Genomic DNA, 13,790 nt, shown 5'->3' on the forward strand with positions numbered 1-13,790 from the left:
CCAATGAGTCAGATCTTTGCATTAGGTGGCCAAAGTATTTGAGCTTCAGCTTTAGCATCATTTCTTCCAATTAATATTCAGGGTTGATTTCTTTTAGGATTGACTGGTTTTATCCCCTTGCAGGCCAAGGGACTCTCAAGAGTCTTCTCCAGCACCACAGTTTGAAAATATAAAATTTTTCAGTGCTCAACCTTCTTTATGGTCTAGCTCTCACATCCATACATGGCTACTGGAAACACCATAGCTTTAACTGCCCAGAAAAGTTTGATTTGAGCTAAACTAAGGATCACAGCCCAGAAGACAGCCTCTCAGGTCACTCAGGAACTGCTCCATTGAAGCGTGGTTTTCAGCGTAGCTTTTTATCTTGTCAGAACAAAGAACATTAAACCAAGGTCAGGGATGCATTCCTTCAGGGGTTTATTGAGTCAGTATGGCTTTGGCACCTAGGAAGGGAGTCTTACGAAAGGAGGACCAGCGTTCAGGTCCCAGGGAGGCATTCAGTGTTTCTTTTTAACATGGGCATTCTTGACCTCTGTGGCTTCCCAGGTGGCACTGATGATAAAGAGCCTGCCTGCCAATGCAGGAGACACATGAGACACGAGTTTGATCCCTGGGTCAAGAAGATCTCCTGGAGGAGTAAATGGCAACCTTCCCAAGTTATTCTTGCCTGGAAAATTCCATGGACAGAAGAGCCTGGCGCGCTACAGTCTATGGGTCCTCAAAAAGTTGGACACGACTGAGCAACCAAACACACATTCTTTATTTCTGGTCAATGTGCCCTTCTCTTTAATAAAGCAGAGTGTAACGTATGTTTGAGAAGCCACAGACAGGCTGCTGTAGTTAGCATAAGATTTAACTTATGGATAAGCCAGAATGGCCTCCCGTAGTCAATGTGTGAACATGTCTTTTATCAGGCTCTTTGAGAGTTAAATAAGACACAGAGATGACTCACTCAGTGTAAAGTAGGTGTTCCCAAAAGTATGTTCTCCTTTTCTCTTATTTCCGTTATTTCTAGGAGATAAATATGCTAGAAAAAAAGGTTCACGGAATTGAACAACAAATGACACCCTTGTCCTGCAGCGAGCCACCATTTCTGGCTTCTTTACTACGTTCAGGTTACACACAGAGAGAGGAGAGGGCAAGATGGCATCATAAGGGCAGCTTCAGGTACACAGGGAGCTGAGGCCTTTTTTTTTTTTTCCTGCACAGCAAAACTGCCTTTACACACACACACACACACACACACACACACACACTCCCAATTCAATCATCTTACCTACAACGTTAAAAAAAGCAGTAATTGAGTTGTTTGGAATTATTCATAATAAGCCTTTTCTACATATCTTGCATAACTGAATAATTCAACTACTTAATAAAGATCTAGTATTTTCAACTTCTTCAGAACTATAGCAAGGAGAAGGGTCCCTTCTATCCTTTGGGCTTCCCTGGTGGCTCAGAGGGTAAAGCGTCTGCCCGCAACGCAGGAGACCTGGGTTCGATCCCTGGGTTGGGAAGATCCCTTGGGAAAGGGAATGGCCACCCACTGCAGTATTCTTGCCTGGGAAATCCCATGGACAGAGGACCCTGGTAGGCTACAGCCCATGGGATTACAAAGAGTCGGACATGACTGAACGACTTCACTTCACTTCTATCCTCGGAGGTTCTGTGGTTAATCAAAGAATTAAATTGATTAAGACAGATGAACAAGAGAAAATAAATGACTTTAAATATGTGTCTAAACACAGGAGTTCACAAAAATATGAGATTCGGGGTGATTCTCAGATGACTGAGGCTTATATAACATCCCGAGTTGAGGAAAGAGACAGAGAAGGTGGCATTGGGACTTGGGGTTGGGGGTAAGGAGCCCCAGTTAGGGGGTAGGTGAGGAGAGGATATGGATGTAAATAGTGATAAGGTGCTGATGAAAGGCTCACGTGGACATGTTCCCTCTGGAAGTAGATCTTTCCTGGGTATGCTTGCTAGTGGAAATCTCCATCTAAATGTCCACTTCCTCTCCCTTCTCTCCCCCTCTCCCCCCTCTTAGGGGAAGGTGAAGAGTTTTTCCTGTGTCTGCTTGTTCTCCCACTGCTTTTAACTTGAGATAATCCATAATCCAAAGTGGTATACTCGGGAGTGGCAAGTCCAGAACTCTTCAAATCCTTCAAAATAAAGCAATACAAGATGATAACTTTAACCAAACTTTACCCAGAAATAGCAGCAGGATTGAAATAAAGACTTCCTCACAAATCCAAAAAAGAGGGGATATATGTAAACATATAGCTGATTCACCAGGGCTTCCCTGGTGGCTCAGACAGTAAAGCATCTGTCTACAATGCAGGAGACCCGGGTTCAATCCCTGGTTTGGGAAGATCCCCTGGAGAAGGAAATGGCAGCCCACTCCAGTATTCTTGCCTGGAAAATCCCATGGACGGCGGAGCCTGGTAGGCTACCGTCCATGGGGTCGCAAAGAGTCAGACACGACTGAGCGACTTCACTTTCACTTTCACTTTCTATAGCTGATTCACTTCGCTGTACAGAAGAAACTGACTCAACATTGTAAAGCAACCGTTGTTCTCGTTCAGTGGCTCATTCGTGTCTAACTCTTTGCCACCCCATGGACTGTAGCACACCAGGCTTTCCTGTCCATCACCATCTCCCTGGGAGCTTGCTTAAACTCATGTCCACTGAATCAATGATACCATCTAACCATCTCATCCTCTGTCATCCTTCTCCTTCTGCCTTCAAACTTTCTCAGCATCAGGATGTTTTCAACCAGACTCTGATAAAAAGAAGAAAGAAAGAAAGAAAAAAAAAAAGACTTCCTCAGGATGATCTGTTAAGTTCACAGCCTCTTCAGACCCCGCAGGGAGACAGCAGGAGAGTCTGGAAGAAAATGCCATTCAACCTGCTTTAATCTGAATGCCAAAAAGCCAGAACATCTCTGACCTCTCACCCTGGTGAGAGGCTGCCTTGAGAACAGGCCTGACAAGGAAGACCAGTGCACCTGTCCATCTCAGCACCAATGGGTGATGTCCACAGGGAGTTGTCTGCATCGCTGGATGCCGAGAGATGGGGAGAACTCGGTGGGGGCCGGATGTGTGTACACAGCAAACCCTCCCTCTCCGGAGACCAGGGCGTGGCAATGGGCACAGTGGACAGGGCAGCTTGGACCCCTCTTCCCCTCCCCAGAGAACTAGGAACCTGTAGGAGAGCATTGTCATCCCCTAAAGGGAAAAAGAGGGCTTCCCTGGTAGTCCAGTGGTTAAGAATCCACCTTGCAATGCAGAGGACATGGGTTCCATTCCTGGTCTGGGAAGATCCCACTGCAGAGCAAATAAGCCAGTGCCCCGTAACTACTGAGCCTGTGCTCTGGAGCCTTAGAGCCAAAACTACTGAGTCCACATGTCACAACTACTAAAGCTGGTACTCCACAAATACCGAGCCAGCACTCTGGAGGCCAGGGGTCACAACTACTGAGCCCATGCACTCTAGACCCCACGCTCTTTAACAAGAAAGGCCAACGCAATGAGAAGCCCCCACACCACAATAAGAGTAGCTCTGCTTTCTGCAGCTGGAGAGAAGCCCGTGTGCAGCAACAAAGACCCAGCACAGCCAAAGTAAATAAATAATAAAAAGAAATGTTTAAAAAACAAAAAAGGAAAGAGGAGTGGGTGGTGGATCTCAGGTCTGGCCATGGCTGGGTGATCTGGGTAGCTGATCAAGACATTTGGATTCTAAGAACAACTCTCCGAGCCCGCTGCAGACAAGAGCGTTCCACAAGCAGATTCCACCCAGAAATTAGGACTGCAGATGACTCTTTGTGTTCTCAGTGGTTCTGGCCAGAAACGATTACCCACTTGGCTCATTTAAACAAGTAACAAATGCTAATTGTCCTCACAATTAGCCAAGGACTGTTACAGCGATTTGTGCCTACCAGCTCAGAATTGGGAAGAGTGGTCGGCAGGGACAGAAAAGGAGTGAAAATTCAGCCTCAATGAGTAGTCCATCCCTTCATTCTGCATTTCTTTCCTTTCCATGTGAAGTGAGGGGTGCAAGGTGTAAAAAGAGGGAGATTAGGCAAGGTGAAAGAAAAGAAAGTGAAGTTGCTCACTCATGTCTGACTCGTTGTGACCCCATGGACTGTAGCCCACCAGGCTCCTCTGTCCATGGGATTCTCCAGGCAAGAATACTGGAGTGGGTTGCCATTTTCTTCTCCAGGGGATCTTCCTGACCCAAGGACCATGGAACCCACATGCTGAACTGTAAATGCACAGAATCCTAGGGGACCTGTGGTCCATTTCCAATCCTTATTATCATGCAATCCTCTGGAGGGGAGAGGGGAGGGGAGTAAAGGAGGAGGAGGGAGACGAGGAGGGGAAAGGCACTCCCTACACAACACAACATTCCCCCAGTTCTGGAAGTCTCCCAAGACCCTGCCTGGCTTCTCTGAAGGGTAGACGAGACCCCAGGGAAGACAGCCAGCCTTGCAGAGTAAAGCTCCATCTTTGAAGACTCCAGCAGAGGGAAGAAGGAGCAGGGATGCTAGCCGGGGGCGGTGAAGGGCTGGTTCTCACCTTCCTTCTGAAGTTGTTCACAGGAGGAACTGGAGCCCTGTCTGAGCATCACTCTTCCTATTTGCATTCTTCCGTGTTTATATCTAGCTTTATGCTTTATTTTCCCCAGATTCTCTGAGGACCTTTTGCAGCTTTTGCTCAGAAAGGATAGTGTTTATTTATCTTCAACTAGGGACAGCAGGTGGACTCAAGCCCTCTGTCTTTTGGAGCGATGTTAATAAAAAAAAAAAAAAGCAAGGAATAATAAAGCTTTAAAGGAGCTTAGGATTCATACCTGCACACAACTATATATAAAATAGATAACCAACAAGAACCTACTGTATAGCACAGGGAACTCTGCTTAATATTCTGTAATGGCCTATATAGGAAAAGAACCTGAAAAAGCATGGATATGTGTGTGTGTGTAATGGAACCACTTTGCTGGACACCTGAAACTAACCCAATGCTGTAAATCAATGATACTCCAATATAAAATAAAAGTAAATTTTAAAACTTCAAAAAGAAATAGGACAGAAAGAAAGAAAGGAGACTGAAGGGTGCTGCTCCGTGAAGTCTCCCTGCAGGCAAACACCTCCCCCATTTACTTTTCTCCATTGCAGGTTTCCCACATTCCAACAGATCTGACTGACAAATTAATCTGCTATCCTGGTGATTGATGAAAGTTGAAATATTCATCAGCCCCAAGGCATTTATATTACAAAAATGGATACTTGAAAAGTTTCCCGATTATTCTCCCCAAAGAAATTCACAGTAGCAGGCATTTTAGACAATCCAGGGCTTGTTAGTGTCTCCACATCAGTAACACGTGAACAATATAAATATCGAATTCGTGCGTATGTATTATTGATGAGTTTTATGTTTCATGTTATTTTTATCAGGAAATGTATTGGGTGAAATGCACATTTTCGGTTCATATACATCTTAAAACTTTTCGTGGGCAAATTTTTGCCACTCACATTTGTTTGAAGAATCCAGATTTCTCTGTAATTGTTTAAGGTTTTTCAGATCCTGGTTGGCAACTGAGAAACCCATTAGGGTTATCAAGAGATCCCTCCCCTGCTATCAGTGAATTCTTGAACGACACTTGAACTCTGGAGAAGACGGATGGTCTCAGTGCTAGAGTGCCTGTGTTTGGTGAGGGTCCACTCTGAAAAGAAATGACAGCAGACACAGGGCCAAGGAGGAGATGAGAAATGAAAATAGCTCCTGCCATATCAGTAAACAAGAAATGCCACAGCCATCAATGATTTCTGGCCTCCGAATGTGAATGAGGGCTCCCCAAGCTGCGATCCAGCCGATGCTGCCAACTCGTGCGGTGATTGCTGAGGAGCTGGGGAATGCAAGAAGCCAGGTGAACAAGAAAACAGGATGCGCCCCAGAAAGCTGAGGTGCTTATGAAAGGAATTAATTCAGTGAGCCCAGAGGCCTGCACCTTCCCAAACACAGAATGTTAAATTCCTTAACTTAATGCCTGACCTTTGATGTTCAGACTGTCTGCTCCCTTCGTTGCAAACTTGTAAAGAGCCTGAGTTCCCTTCCTCTCTGGAGCAGTTTTCTCAGAGCTACTGAGATGCTGTCGCCCGGGCTAAGAGTCCTAAACTTTCCCACCAAATAAAATCACTCTCCACTCTCAGGTTGTGACTATATGGTTTCAGTCGACAGAGGAAAATTCAGTGGTGTGTCAGAAAATGCGTGTCATCCGAGGTTTTAGGACGGGAGTGTTATATGTTCGAATGTATGTGTTTTGCTGATGCTAACACTGTCAAATCCACACACGCAGAAGCCCTGAACTCTGCTGGGCTTTTAATCCTAGCAATGCCCAGCAGCACAGACATTTCACAGGCTTTCTCAACAATGATTAACAGGGCTCAGACTGACCCTCTTTGGAACAGCATTCCTACCTGGAACAGCAGTCCTCCCAGGCCATGAGCAAGGCTGAGCAAATGTGACCAGCTTATGTGGCTTCTCTTCTGGAGCAGAAGAGAAAATTCTGGAATGAGTTGTGATAAGGCAGGATAAGCACGCACCTTTTTGCAGTACCTTTTCCAGGGGGTATATCCACCTCCCCCCAACTCAGGGCACTAGAATTTGACAACATTCCATTCTGATTCCCCCCTGGAGGTCAGCATTCTTAAGTCGCAGCTCCTTAGGACTTGGGAAGGTGAGAAGTCATCCTCAATTTCTTGGGAGGAATTTCAAAGACTAAAAGTCAAACAGCCTCCAACTAGTGGCATGTTCTGGAGCACCTACCTTTTTTTTTTTTTTCTGAAGGCAGCACCTCTCCTGGATCAGGGCAGAGCCCATCTGCTGTGATATCCTGGGATGTGTAAAACAACAGGTCTTGTCAAGGATGCAGTCAGCGACAGAGCTGTTCCTTACTTTAGCTGCCATGTGGAGAAGTGTCTTCTTATCTGATGTACTCAGGGGAATAGCTGATGGTGAAACAAAGTTTGTTAAGGAATCACAGATACAGAATATTTTACTTTAACTTAGAAGATATAGAAATATAATTTCTTGGCCACTCTTGGTTTGAGAGCCAAGTTCTGTCCTTTGAGTAAGGCCTACTGATTGGGGTTCTGCATCACTTTTCTTGCAAAACCACATCTTTATTGCCTCGTGTAAAATTCATCTTAATTTTCATCAAAACCATAGCTCTTTTCTTAAGCATGTGTATTTCATAAATTTCATGTAGCATTTATTTAAATTACATAATTACAGAGATGAATGTACCTGAGCTTATCAGAGGACAGCCCACTGGCTTCAGGCTACAGGTCACTTTGAACCTGAGGATCTGCAAATATTGGTTAATCCTGCAAAGGAGCGTCTGCTCTAGAAGCCAGCAAGCGAGCTGAGTCACTCCAGTCGTGTCCGACTCTTTGCAACCTTATGGACTGTAGCCCACCAGGTCCATCTGTACATGGGATTCTCCAGGCAAGAATACTGGAATGGGTTGCCATTTCCTCCTCCAAGGGATCTTCCTGACCAAGGCATCAAACCCCTCCCTCCTGTATTACAGGCACATTCTTTACCCACTGAGCCATCAGAGAAGGCCACGCTATAGAAAATACAGTCCGCTATAAGATTCTCCAGCTCCTTACCTCCTGTATATGTAGAATATATAAACTTCCCCAGGGCTTACCATAGGCTGCAGGCGGACAGGTGGGTACCATAATATCAATACTTAAACTGTATTGCTCAAAAGTGACTGAGCAGGCAAGACAGTGGCCCAGTTTCAGTCTTTTGCACATGGCTGTCCGGTTTTCCCAACACCACTTACTGAAGTCACTGTCCTACCCCCCACTGTGTATTCTCGGTTCCTTTGTCATCCACCACGGAACTGCTCCTTCACAGATGCTGTGATGGACGGTTTCATGAGCGAGGTATCGCCTGAGTGCTGACAGCAACCCATTGCTTCCCCAGATGCTGCTGAAGGATTTTGTTGGCCCTGGCAGGTCAGTCTCAGTAGTGTCAGATCCCAGGTATTTAAGGCAATTGTGTGGCTCCCCTCTTCCCAAACCAGTCTTCCCCTCATGACAGGTACAAGATGCTTCCCCAGAAGACAGATGGAAACCTGCCTAAGGACAGGGCCCTCCAGCTCAGCTAGCCCATCTGGCACAGCATCAAGATGGAGATGGCCTCTAATGCAGCCCCCAGCTGTGTGTGCACATGCTCAGCCGTGTCCAACGCTTTTCCACCCCATGGACTATAGCCCACCAGGCTCCTCTGTCCATGGAATTTTCCAGGCAAGAATACTGGAGCCAGTTGCCCTTTCCTCCTCCAGGGATCTTCTTGACCCAGTGATTGAACCTGTGCCTCCACATCTCCTGCATTGCAGGTGGATTCTTTACCACTGAGCCATCTGGGAAGCCTGCTCCCACCCCAGCTACCCATTAACTAATGATGAAACCAAAACAAACCCAAACTAAAGATAAACTCGTAACAGCCTGAAAACTACAGCAATGATTACCCAGTTGGTAGAGTCTGGAGGGTGGAGTTCAGTTCAAAAACTGAACTCATCAGTGGCTTGTATGCCAGAGCACAACACCATTATACTCTGCAGTCCTCATGCTCCTGATTTAGTAAAGGCTTAGATGAGAAAAAGCCTGAGTTAAACTAATGTCAGAGAAAGCGTCAAAATGTCTGGATGGGAAGGGTCATCACAAAAGTCCTATGATTGGTTTGAATTTTTAAAACAGAATGAAAGGCTAAAAACCAAACAAAAATTCTGAGAAAAATGCTTACTATAGAAAAATGGGGATGAAATATTAAAACTCTTCATCTCTATCAAGTCCTTAAAGAAAAGGATGTGAATCACAGCATTATTGAGAATAGTAAAGGTGTAGAAAAGTGAAAGGATTAGTCAACTCAGTTGTGTCTGACTCTCTGTAACCCTATGGATGGACTGTAGCCCATCAGGCTCCTCTGTCCATGGGATTCTCCAGGCAAGAATACTGGAGTGGGTTGCCATTCCCTTCTCCAGGAAATCTTTCCGACCCAGGCATAGAACCCTGTCTCCTGCATTGCAGGCAGATTCTTTACTCTCTGAGCCACCCAGGAAGCCCATAAAGGTGCAGAAATAATCTAAATGTCCAATGCTAAGGAAATGCTGATAGATTTTTCTACATGTATAAAATGGTATGTTGGAGTATAAAGACATATTTATCAAGAATTTTAATGACATTAAAATGCTCAGAATGGAAAATAGGAAGGGGGAAGCGTATACATACTGCACACTCCAGTGTATATGTACACGCTTGTGCCTGTGTGTGTATGGTATGTTTGTAGGCATGTGTGTGGCTGTGCATGCAGATAGACATGCACTTGTGAGCCCGTGTGTGTGCACACCTGTGCTTGTGCATCTTTATCTCACCAAAGTAAAATCTTAAGAAAACTTCCCACAATAACTAAAGCAGTTATCCCTAAGGGATGAGGTTATAGAGTGATTTATATTTTCTTTAATTTTCTACATTAAGCATGTACTGCTATTAAAATCAGGAAAAAACAATAAAAAGATGTTAACATTGGAAGATAACAAAAAATCTATAGTTCTCAGAGATACATGGGAAAATAACACAAAAAGGAGACATTCAAGAGATAATAAAATATTGAAAATGTTCCCCAAATAAAGAAGAGTAATGTAATGTAGCTTGGCGTGCAGGTTTCCTGAACTGCATTAGTGATTGTATTCATGAGAGGATCTCTGAAGCTGGGGTGAGTACACTGAAGGTCAATCTCATTACCCCAGCGGGGAGAACAGAACCTTTCAAAACTAATTCAGCAACACAGGTCAAGAGTCTTATTAAACATATTCACAACTTCTCGTACAGAGGAATTCACTTTAAAGAAATGCTCTGAAATTCAGAAACAGATTCCTGCACCAAAATGCAAATCACATTGTTATTTATAGTAGCGGAAAACTAAGAGTGAAGTAAGTGCCCAGTAATTTCCAAAATTAATAAAGTGTTGGTGAAACAACTGAAGTATATTCAACTGATAAATGCGATTCAGCCATAAAAAGCTGTAAGTTAAAAAAAAAATGTGTCTGTAGTGGTATAAGGTGCTCTTGAATGTATTAATTTGAATGATATGCATAGTTAAATACTGGCAAGTTCATTCAGGTTGATGCTCATAGAGGTGATTCTTAACGGTTTGCGATATGCATAGAAGGAAGAAAATGCAAGTGAATATTAAGAGTGGTCCCTGAGTTGTCTCTGTGTTGATATCATGGTGATTTTCATCCTCTTCTCTGTGGATTTTCAATAAAATATTGTACAATAAACAGTATAATTTTGTACTTACAAGACGAAAAAAAAATGACTAACATTATCCACCTTGCCCCCCAGGAACACTCTGTTCCTTAAAAAACTAAGAACTGATTGTAAAATTTTCTTTGTGAGTTTTTTTCAGATTATGAAGAAAACTAGAGCAACTAGTCTATCTCCTATAAATCTTGATTTAATAATTGTTGACATTTTGCCATTAAAAAAGCTCTTCTTTTTGCTGAAGTATTTCAAAGTCAGATGTTATGCTATTTTTCACCCAAATATTTACTTGAGCATGCATTTTGAAAAGATGCCAAAATTTTTCTTCACTTCTGCTATCTTACCTAATAAAATAATACCATGTACACATTTAAAATCTCAAAGTTATCTCACCCTCTTGCCATAATTTCTGGCATGGTTAACCATGATACTAATATAGTTAAAGTTCCTTTTTGCTTCTCTTTAATTCTGGAGACACCTGGTAAAAGTGAGATGGAAGACTGCAAAAGAATGTGTTTCTGGCATTGTTCATGGGAGCTGATGCCTCAATTCCATCTCAGCCGTAGGCAGTTCACAAAACACTGAATTTGAAGGTCACACCTCTGTGGTGGCTCCTAGTGGGAACCCAGACCTCCAGCTGCTCAGTACAGGGATGGTTCAGTATCTGCATATAAATAAATTCAGTTCAAACGTGGTGCTCTCTGGATGGGGCAAGGAACCAGCGTAGATGATGGCAGCATAGTGTACAATGGGTGGGAGAGGCGAGATTTGGAGTCACGTGTTGACCCACCCTTGAGTGGGGCACAGTTCTTTCGTGGAATATTGTGTCCAGTGTATATTAGGAGCAGAAGTAAATTAGTGATACCCTAGCCTCTCATACAGCTTAGCAATGGCATGGGAGATGTGGGCAAGAGGAAGGGAGGTCAGAGTCCTAACCTTGTAGTCGAAAACCTTTTATATCATCCTGTTGATCTTGGGGGCTGGTGGAAATACTCTCCAATCTCTCTTCTTTCACTTTCTGCTTCCCTTTCCAATAGTCTGGAAAGGTTTAACCTATCCAGTTAGAGAATCATCTGTCAGATAAAAGATATTTGGCTACTACTAGACTGGAACCAAGGCTTTGATCCCTGTTGGGAAGATCCCCTGGAAGAGGGTATGGTAACCCACTCCCATATTCATGCCTCGGGAACCCCATGGACAGAGGAACCTGGTGGTCTACGGTCCATAGGGTTGCAAAGAGTTTGACATGACTCAAGCGACTTAGCATGCACGCACACAAGCTGGAACCACTGAGTGTACCCCTCCCTCCCCCATACATGCTCCCCAGACTCTTGAGAAATGAAGAACTGGACCCACTGTGTGTAGTGCCCAAAAGGGCCAGTCTACAGGCTGTGACAGATTGTCCAAGGGTTGGGACCATTCGGCCTTCCCTGAAATTAGCATCATCCTCTGGCTTATTTTCAGCTGTTGCGGACTTCCCCTAGACCGGCCAAGTCCCTAAATAGACCCGTTAGAGCTGTTGGAGGGCTGATCTCTTGAGTCAGGGTGGGGCATTTCCTCCACTGACACAACAAGTTTTGCACGTGTTTCCACACGCGTGGAGGAAGGCAAGCCAAGCTCATGGGATGGGGAGGCAGTTCTCTTGGCCCCAGGGGAGAGGAAGCAGCTTTTATGACCCACTGGGGAGAGAGAGGTCACCCTGCCATCTCTCACACCATCAAAGGAGGTCTAATCAGGCAGCAGGAGGTTCAGGAAGCAGCTGGATTCGATGCCAGGCACGCGGAGGTGTTTGGGATTCCGAGCTGGCCAGTAGCCAGGGTCCCCAGAGCAGCCTCATGTGGAGAGATGGGCTAGCTAGAATTGTTCAGTGCCAGGCCTGTGCAAGCTCACTCTGCAAGCAGTGTCTGGTTCCCACTCGAGTTTCAAAGGGGCTGAGACACCATCCTGGCTGAGAGGCCAGTACAAGACACCAGGGCAAGAGAAGGCCATGGGTGGTCCAGCCTCGCCCCAAGCACAGCAGGGCTGGGTCATAGCTACCAGACCTCTCTGAGCCTAGGAGCCTGGAGGTGGTGGAGCTCTGCTCTGTCCCCTGTGCCGACTGTGATGAAAGCAAGTGTCCAGCAAGGCTAAGCCTGCCATTTCCAGAATATCTGGGTGGTCACAACCATGCAGGCATGAGACCCTTTCCATTATTAGGGCATCACAAACAGCCAAGGCTGGTGACCCCCCTAGGTGCTTGTCCTACACCTGCCTCCAGCCTTGATCCTCACAGGTCTGTCCCTTGTAGTAAGACAGTCATTGACCCCTTTAGAACAGTGACATAAATAAACGCACAGTTCTGGAACCAGACCACCCGAGTGCAAGGTCTAACTCTATTACATACTCACTGTGCATAAACTTACTATATCAGCTATCTGTGGCTGTTTGTAACATAGGAAAAAAAGTGAAAGTTAGTCACACAGTCGTGTCCGACTCTTTGCGATCCCATGGACTGTATGTAGCCTGTCAGGCTCCTCTGTCCATGCAATTCTCCAGGCAAGAATACTGGTGTAACATGTATCTCCTTATTAAAACACACACACACACACACACACACACACACAATACTGAAGAGTTGTTCAGAAGCAACTGGGAATACTATTTAATGCTCCCATAGCACTGATTTACCAAAATATTTCTTATCTCTAAAATATTTGCCTTTAATCACATGAACCCGCATATCACTGTTACTGTGCATTGTTTTCATGCTTAGAAGGCCAACAAGGAGAATCGGCGCTGCTCTGCCGCAGGGCACCAGCTCACCGCTGAACTGAACCCATTCCTCCACTTGCTAGGTTTGTGGTCTTTTGTTTATAAGCAATAGGAGAGCAAAACCCTGTCTGCCGGAGTCAGCCAACGGACCAAGTTGAGATAGGGATGAATGAAATGACTTATACTTACAGTGTTTAATTTTCTTCATTGCTATTTATTGGCCAACACAAATTTATTTTTTACTATATGAGAAAGCCTTACTATTTAAAGTTTTATCAGGCTGGTCTGTTAGCAAAATCTAGGAGTATGAAGTCACTTAGCTCTTAGGAGTATAATGGTGATGGTTTAGTCACTCAGTCATGTCTGACTCTTTGCAACCCCATGGACTGTAGCCCACCAGGATTCTCTGTCCATGGAATTCTTCAGGCAAGAATACTGGTGTAGGTTGCCATTTCCTTCTCCAAGGAGTATAATAAATAAGGAAAATATGCACATATGTAAATACATAAAATGAATATGGATAAATCTGCCCATTAGTACTCACATTTGAAGAATGTTGTTTGAGAGAGCAGTGTTTGCCCAAAACAATAACTCTTCAGTAGTAAGATTTAAACCACGTGTCACTGCAAAGGCAAGATGTTTTTAAGCTGAGAGTTCATGCATGCGTGTGCACACTAAGTCACTTCAGCTGTGTTCAACTCTT

This window comes from Bubalus kerabau, chromosome 6 (genome assembly GCF_029407905.1).
Source record: "Bubalus kerabau isolate K-KA32 ecotype Philippines breed swamp buffalo chromosome 6, PCC_UOA_SB_1v2, whole genome shotgun sequence".
Taxonomy (NCBI): Eukaryota; Metazoa; Chordata; class Mammalia; order Artiodactyla; family Bovidae; genus Bubalus; species Bubalus kerabau.